This window comes from Epargyreus clarus, unplaced genomic scaffold, assembly GCF_041222505.1.
Source record: "Epargyreus clarus isolate Ecla_fem2 unplaced genomic scaffold, WU_Ecla_fem_2.2 ptg000035l, whole genome shotgun sequence".
Lineage (NCBI taxonomy): Eukaryota > Metazoa > Arthropoda > Insecta > Lepidoptera > Hesperiidae > Epargyreus > Epargyreus clarus.
The window spans coordinates 2226739-2236531 of NW_027332240.1; positions in this window are offsets into that span (position 1 = coordinate 2226739).

The window sequence follows — 9793 nt, forward strand, 5'->3', positions numbered from 1 at the left end:
CCGGGGGGGTTTTAGTGCGGTAAAAATCCCACATAACCCGACGTCGCTCCCACGTCGTCAGGTACCTTTTGAAGGTTTCCCCCTCGAAAAGAAAAAAAAGGCTCCCCTTCCCAAAATCAGACCATCTACATAGTACCTACATCGAAGTAGGATATACCTACCTACCTACCTACCTATATATATACTATATAGTAGTACTATATACTATATGTATACTACTAAATAGTAGTATATATATAGTAGGATATCGAAACCACCGATTAACACGGAAGGTTCTCCAACAACTACTAACCTTATTCATTCACATAGATATTTACTCATAGAAAATCTTATTTCATTATCAGGGTAAATGAAAAACATAAATCGGTATGAATTCCTTTATTTACTTTTTTGGTATTTTTTGAGACAGTTTCTTTGTACCCACTTGACTGGAATATAAAAAGGGGAAATTCACAATAGCCATCTTTTAGAAAATAACGTGTACTTAGGATGAATTTTACTCAGAATTTGTTCAAATGTTGGATCCAACATGAACGACATACATTGACGTATATGATCAAATATTGGCCCGTAATGGCCAATATTAAAATATCACGATCCAACATTTGACCAATTTACGTAAATATTGAAGTTACACAAATAATATACATAAAAACAAAATTAGATTATTAAGATCCTGCTTTAAATAATTAAACTTAAAAATGTAGTAATTATAAAAACATTCGAAAACACAATTTATGAATAAATAAAAGTCGGGAGACTCCATTCTAAATTTTGGATTTGGATTTTTTTTATCATTGTAAATTTTCAAAATATTTATAAACAGGATCCTCAAGAACAAATTGCACTATTATAATATTCAATAATAAAAATAATGCCCGAAATTGTTAAACCAGGGCTGGCATCAACCAGAAACAATTTGGAGACAATCTATAAACTAATATTAAGCCATTATTACACTGCGTTTAAAAATTTAGTTTGCAACAAACTAATATTTTATAGACCCAGCCCTGTAGGTATTAAAGTATTATTTAAGTATATATTCAAAATAAATCAAAATTACGTAACAATTGATTTTCCTGAAATGTGTATAATTATCTATTTAACAATTCAAAACTTAGTTTTTGTCCTTTGTCATTGAACTAACGGTACACAGATAACCAAGGGAACTAACAGCGAGTTCAGTGTAGCCAACTTAAGGAATTCTCCCCCAAAGGAAGGGATAAAAATGTAGTCACTTAAAATTTTGTCCTAAAGGCAATCATCTTTTTTCTTTTTTGTTTAAAATTATATTGTAGAGTAAAATACGACTTAGTTTAAGTGTTTTTCATTAATTATATTTACTTTAGTATTTTTATATAACCTTTTTGATTTATGCATATTTCATATAGCAAAAAGGTTATTTTACCTTTCAATTAAGATTTGAAAAAAATGATTATGACCTTACAGCCTAAACATAGTTCAATATCAACCCTTAGTTCAATAACAAATTCCAAAATTGTCCAAGGAACCTAGTTGGCCACATCAGTAAATGAAAAATAGTAATACAATTTCCTATCAACATTTAAAAACAAGCCAAGGAACTATATAACGGTTTTAATAATTTAGCTATATTGTACATTTTTTTATTCTAACAACGATATTACTATCCTGTGTTACCATATGAAAAAATTGGAAAAAATTGTAAATTGCAAATGTATTTTCAGAAATATTTGTACTTGGAACAAAATTGAAGCCTCTTTGATTTAAATACGATATTTTAAATAAAATAACAATAGAACAGTACGTTATATAGTATAAAATAAATATAAATTTTATATTATTGGCCAACTAACAAAATAGACATCGGATATAGCGATAAATTCACAAAAATGTTGCAGGAACTCATGAAAAAATATGCCGGTACCAACAACGTAACGATAGATTGATTGTAAATAACGATCGTAAGTCATAGACACTTAGATAGTTCATAAAGTTTAGATAATTCATAATACTCATAATTATAATAAATAATAGTGGATTTTTAATTGTTTTAAATTTACCTTATCGTAAAATTAACGTTACCTTATCGTAGAACGATAAAATTTTACTTTCAACGACTTCTACACATTTATAGTTTATTTTTGTGTAAACGTCATTATTGATAATGATAAAGCTATTTGTTGCAAATTACAACGAGTACGGCATACGGTAATTGTAATACCTATTTATTCCATTTTGTAACACATTTACCTAATTTGAACGCTTCTGAACGCAGATCCGATGTCTATTAGTTCGTAGGTCAACGTTGTTATGTCTTCTATCGAAAAGGGTTTTAACCGACATCGTAATAGGGCTCATTCAAGTATTATGTAAATATGGGGGTCTGAATGACATCAGTAATTAATGTAATTATTACAAATAATATTCAAAAATTGTGTAGGTTCTAATTCCAATTTTATTTTATAACTAGCTGACCCGGCAAACGTTGTGTTGCCATATAAATAAAAAAATGTTAAGGGTGAACAACCCTTATCACTTAGGGGTATGAAAAATAGATAGTAGCCGATTCTCAGACCTATTGAATATTTATATAAAATTTGGTGAAAATCAGTAAAGCCGTGTCGGAGGAGTACGGTAACAAACATTGTGACACGAGAATTTTACATATAAGATATAGGAGTAACAAACAAGCATACAGTCCACCTGGTGTTAACTGACTATTATCGACTATCTGTAATCGACTCCAGATAAGATTAGATTCCTACCTGACGTCGAACACAGATGCGCCGCTACCCCTGAGGGCTAAGCTGGAATTCCTCAGAAATTGATGTCTCCCTTACCACAAAAAACGTTGTTTACCTAACCATAGGGGAGTAAAATCAGTGCCTAAAAAGGCGAGGAAAGGGTTAAATTTACTAAAATCCTGTCTACACAATACTTGAATGGCCCCACACGTAAAATTCAATTTTCCAACAGAATAGTAACTTTAAAATGCCGAAAATAATCAAAAAATTATAACGCTTATGTAACATTCGAATCGTCTTCAATCAGTGTCAATTCAATCACTGATTGCAGTGTAATCAGTATAGATGATTGATTAACACACGGAATGAATCAATTGACAAAAATAATTCCGCAATTTTTCCACTTGTAAACGTGATTTTGCTGTACCGTGATTTGTACCAATATTTTATTATAGTTCGCGTAAAACTGCTAGTCCGCTCTGAATATAGAAATGAATCGCGTCGCCATAGCAAGTTGTATGACTACACCTGCTCACAACAACTTCAGAGCGGACTAGCAGTTTGGCGCGAACTATACTTGTGTAAATATAATGTAATTTAATAATATTTGTATTTTTAATTCATAGCTTTTATATCATTGACATTTGTTAATTTGCATGTTGTCGTCGCCTATAATTGTCCTGGCACTTAGACTTATACCTACTTGAGTTTGTGTTATATTTCATGTATAAGTGTACAGTATGTTGGCGATTCTATAAATAAATAAATATAAAACAGAATATTCTGTATGTAATATCAACATAACGACCATTTTCTACTATGCGTCTTCATGTATCATCATCGCTATATAAAAACCGTTTTGTCTGTGTTTACTTTGTCTGTCAGTTTGTTTTGAAAATGGCTAGACTGATTTTGACAGCACATATACACAAAAATACAAAAAAACATGATTTAACAGTAATGGCAATACACTACTTTTCCTCCCAAATTAATCGAGGGTCGTCATGATAAATTAAAACTCGTTAATTATAAACTTATTTAGTGAGTATGAAATATTAAAGAAATATATTAAAAATGGCAATCATTATACCGGTCTGATACGCAGAGTCTCAAGTTCGATTCCCGGCCAGTTAGATATCCAATTGATGTTGAGATTGAGATTGAGTTTAGATTTAAATATTTATATTTATTGTTTGATATTTAATAATGAATAACCGGACTATTTAACCAGAATTGGTACAAATCACGTATCACATATTTAACCAACAAAATTTGCTAAATTTTGTGAATTCCCAAACTAAATAACAACAAACGGACATTACAATTCCACAACAATATAGTTATAAATAAAATTGGCTATGTATCGAATCACTTTAGGGAGTTTTAGCAGTAGTAGCTGGTAACACTAATTATAAAAAAGTTTACAAACCAACCATAGTTTGTCTATTGTACATCAAATCATTACAGCCTTCAAAAGATTCCTTTATTACAATACACGACATCGATATTTTCGAAACAATACAAGAAAATGAGAGTGGGTCTCATCTATTCGCTAGTCATAAAAGTTTGTTTTTTTTTATCACTAAATGCATAATGTAACACTACTACACGTGTAATATACATCCTATAGTTATATTATACGACTTATGTCAGCCTTTGTGTAAACATCGAAACTATACACTTTTCAAGTGCCTTGAACACGCTTTAGAATTTTGAAAATGTGAACTCGAAAAATATTTCAAATGGCAGCACGCAATCCAAACGTTTATTTTAGTTATTGGACATAAAATTTACATTTTTTTTAAATATTTACAAAAAATCAGTGTTACCACTTTTGGATATTTTCCTAGTTTTAAGGCTGACATAATTTAACATACAAAGAACATTATGAATTAAGTGACAAAGCTGTGACAAATACAGGCCACAGCGAGACAAACATAAGCTAATTATCAATATAAAAATAGCTCTTTATTGTGTGTGCGCATACTTTAAAGTTCTGCATTTTTTTTTTTCAAAAGATACCATATGCCAAAATATTTCAGTCTCTTTGAAATATTCAACTGACAGGTGACAACTGTGTTGCCATGTCCACGAAAAATCTACCAAATTAGTAGATTTATAAAATTATTTTTTGAAGATATTAACTGTCATTTAAAAAAATCTTGTTTAAATTTTGATATTTATTTAATTCCTAACTAACAGTTTTGAAAAACGTTTTAAAATATCCGCACAACCAATAACAAGAGCGCGGTATACGCTACCTTAAATTTAATACTTTTTTTAATGTATTATTTGTCAAATTTTTAACTTTTTTTTTTTATGGCACCACCGCCACAATTACTCACGACAATCACACGAGTGACTTATTGTGCATATAAACAATGATTAATTTTAACATTTGAATTGTTTTTGCGAAGTTTTTGGAATGATAATTGTACATAGATACCTACGTGAGAAATATATTTGATTGAATAATATAAGTGAATGAATAATAATAAGGGCTGTTTGAAAATGTCTATTGTTCAAAAATATTTGCAGATATTTATTGAATTTGAAAAAATTTTCTAAACAGCAACAAATTAAAGAAAAACAATTAATTTCGTGACAATGTTTTTTACATGGAAGTTATTATACGGAAACGTGGTCGTTAAATCATACATACGTCATTGTACGTATTTTATGGAGTTTTACGGACACACGTATACGGAAGGCAGTGATAGCCTAGTGGTTAAGAAACTCGGCCTCTCGATCGAGGGGTCCGAGGTTCAAATCCCAGGCACGCACCTCTGATTTTTCAAAGTTATGTGTGTATTAGAAATTAATTATCACTTGCTAAACGGTGAGGGAAAACATCGTGAGGAAACCTGCATACCTGAGAGATTTATAAAAAAAAGTCTCAAAGTTATATGAAGTCTACCAATGCGCACTTGGCCAGCGCGGTGGACTATGACCTAATCCTTCTCCTTATGAGAGGAGACCCGTGCCCAGCAGTGGGACAGTAATGGGTTGTTGACGATGATGATGAACGTATACGAAACTTGACATTTCTGTATATGTGTGTCAAAAGTAGCAATTAGATTGACTTAATTTTTTTACACGCCATTGAATTTCTTGATACTTTTATTTTAAAAGTTCCCAAGGTAACAATCTGATATTAATCTTAATAATCAGACTGAGGCACACTATCGAATACCCATTAATATATAGTTACTATCGAATTATTATTGTACATATAACACAACATAATATTATATATAAACGGAAGATTTTTTATATCAGTATTACCACCGTTCAAATCGGATTTTCGGGAACCTCGCAGAAACAATTCAAAAGCGATGCAACACAACGTTGCTCGCACAGAAGTGTCATATTGCCTTAGCAAATTAATTAACATCACAACCTACTTGCCTGTTTCGCCTGTAGCCTACGTTAAGCTCATATTATTGAAGTTTCCCTTTCAAAACATACTTGTTAAGGTCCAAATACATACATCCCACAAGTGGCTTACATTGGCACAAATAGAAATTATTAAAAAGATTCCATAAGCAATATTATCTGATAAACTTAGTAATCGTCAGTTTAGAAATTACTAATTTTTGAATATTTTTAATGGCAATCTAGTTGAAGAAATAAACTTAAAGAGATCTCACTTTACGTTACGGAAACGATAGTAATAATATATTGCAAATGTAAGTGATAAGAATAGATTCTCATATTTATTTTAAGTTGGTTCTCTTATGTCAAAAAATAATAAATGAACGGGAAATACTGAGAAAGGGAAAATTGTTTGAAATCCACTATACTGACCAAATCTAAAAGTTCTAAGACCTTTAAGTGGCTAATAATGGCTACATGTTCATTTGCTTCAAAATGTATTGCAACTAAATTATTTTCAAAATTGTTTAAAAAAACATGAAAAATTTTAACTGTACATTTTAATTATAAATAAATCTTATCAAAGAATGGTATGACATTCTTTAAATGTTACCTACAATGACGATACATGACATTCTTTAAATATACACGATATGTGATAAACATTTATAATTACTATCGTTCCCGTAAATTCTCAATAAAAAAAACAAAACTCAAAAGTGTGCTCATTAATAAACTAATAATCTGGCAACACTTTAAAAATATAAGCCGACACCTTTTGGTCATTATTTAAAATTGTATTCTATTCTGGTCGACCCGCACTATATGGACGTTTTTGGCCCACGCTCATTTCTTTCTCGGTCCGGTAAACGTTTGAATAAAGAACACGTTTCAATATGTATACTGTGGATTTTTATACAACAAAGTAACAAATTCACACGTATGGTAGATGCACGGTTATAGCTCGAGGTTAAAAGTCAATAATATCATTCATTATTTAAATAATTATTACTAGTAAAGAAGCACTTTACTTTCAATAATTACTAACTTCAAATAGTCAAATAGTCAAACATTACAATACGAGGACGAAAAATTTTTTTCTGACAAGTGTGAGTTTGCAGGCCGAGCCGCAGGCGAGGACTGCAATCACACGAGTCAGAAAAACATTTTTCGTCCGCGTGTTGTATAAAATTTTATATTACGGGGTCGGAAATGGGGGTTTTGCACGTCGTCGTAAAACGTCCATTTACGCACGCCGTGATATAAACAAACTTTAAATAATAAGGTTATAAAGGGTAAAAAGTTGCCAAGTTGCAATTATTGTTTGCTAACAATCTGATATAAGAAAGTAGGTACAGGATTTACTACGAGTATCACACACTAAAGTAGTCGATTTCATATAAAAAAAACTGTGCAGTAAGAATAGCATCTCACATAATTTCAAAGCTTATTTTATTGGACCGAGAACAACACGATAGTGCGGTCCGACCCTATTTGGGTAGCTAATATGACTATTTGTGACAATTGGCTAGCAAGTCTGTTACCCACACACTCGCAAACAACCACACTCACATACACACTTATTTTTTATATCCAAGCATTACCAAAGCCATTATTCCATACTACAAAATCCACATTAAACCTACATTAAATCGAAAATTGCGCACAATGTGAGCTTAATAATAATTAATTATCAAAGATCAATTATTATAATAAGAAACTTTTTTTTTCGATTTCGACGTATACTGGCATACTTAACTCTTCGATTTTTGAACGGTACAAAAAATATTATAATCGAAAAGCAAGCTTTTGTCAGATAGTTAATTATGTATGATATTAAAAATAACATAAAAATATTTTAATTAATTTAAGACGCCTACATAAATAAATAATAACGTCACAGTGAGACACAGATAAAAAATTGTACTAATAGAAAGATATGATCACAATATTGTCATGTTTCTATATGATGTGTTTTGAAATTGATTGTTTTTTTTATTTCACAAAAAAATGCTCTAAAAGAATTTTTGATTAGGGCATATCCAGCTCAGCATTTTTGACTGGTCCAGAGTTCATAGTCTGTTATAAATAACTCCACAACATTACATATTACATTTAATATTAACTCATATGATCGGCTATCTCGGCCATAATTATCGAGATCTAGTTAATTCATAAACTAATTCGGCCGAATACAAACTATAGGGTATACAATAATTTTGTATTCGGCCGAGAGAGCATTCTCAATAGATTTTAAGGTATAAGACAGATTTTTTTTCCCAGATTTACAAATAAATTAATGCATATACAAATACATAGATATTTCAATTAAGTGTCAAACATATAAATGCATCTAGAGTAGTAGTAGTAGTAGTAGTAGAGTTGTAGAAGGCTAACAAATTTATCGATCTATTTCGAATATACGGGGTGAATTTTTCAAACGGGCCTCCAGGGCCAAATCCGAAACTATAAGGATTAGCGAAAAATGAAAGGAGTTACGAGGCCGATTTTGATAAAAACTAAACCTGTATCATTAGTTTTCTAAAATACCTTTTTCCCTAGCCGGGAATAGAACGAGTTCATTTTAAAAAAAAATACACCCTCTATATCTGACTATCTGACAGTGTGGCTTATAAGGATCAAATTCTGGGAAGTAATGTTATGGAAAAATTCCTCCTGGATACATACATACAAAATATGTATATTGTGATCATATTTATCTAAAACCTACACAACACAAAATTTTAACTAAAACGTCATAAGATACATCCATGGCATATCGTGGTGCTGTCATAAGAGAATATATTTTTACAGATTTTTTTTTTGGATTCACCAATCACATTTACACGCGCACACTAACAAACGTCTCGATCGAAAATGATTTTTAGAAAAAATATCCATTTCTTGATTTCATAGTTTAGTCCAAATTCTCAAAAATATTTACAACGATCTCCTATTCTATAGTTTATTGATTTTTTTTTTCAAATTTAATCGATTACGTCAAAAATTCCGATTGTCCCACAACATTAGTAAAACTTAAAGAACACATTTGACTAATTTATTGTAAAAAAAATTGTAATACCCAGTCGTACGAACAAGTTCACGTTGGTTGCTTACCGATAAGCCCGCGGTTGGACAACCGAGACAAAACTTGGTTGTACGACTAAGTATTTAGGTTATACACGGTTGGACCCGACCGAGATGGTCTCGGTTGTACAACCGTGTATTCGGATTTTTAATAAGAAAACACAATCTTGTACTTAGTCTAATTTTTTATTCGAGAGATATCACTGACATTTCAAAGAGTAAACTAATTAACGCGGATTATTAATAATCAATCTATCCAATGTTTTGCCTACCGAAGATCGACATTTAACTACTAGAAATTGTCAATTTCGATCGTTGGTAGGCCAAAAATGGACCGATTGATTATTGATAATAGGCGTTAATAGATACTTTTTAATTTTATCAATTTTACTATTATTAAATTAAATAACCTTGATTTTGTAAAGAAGCTTATGTTGCCCGGGAGTTGTGTCAATTACCACCTACTCATAAATTTAGACCACATAAAGAGGTAAATATTTGAAAGTATGGGAATCGGCAATGCCCAGAAATGGGACATAAAAATGTGCCTTTTTTTCTAAACTCCATTATTAAGATGTTTTTATTTATATATTTTCCAACCACAA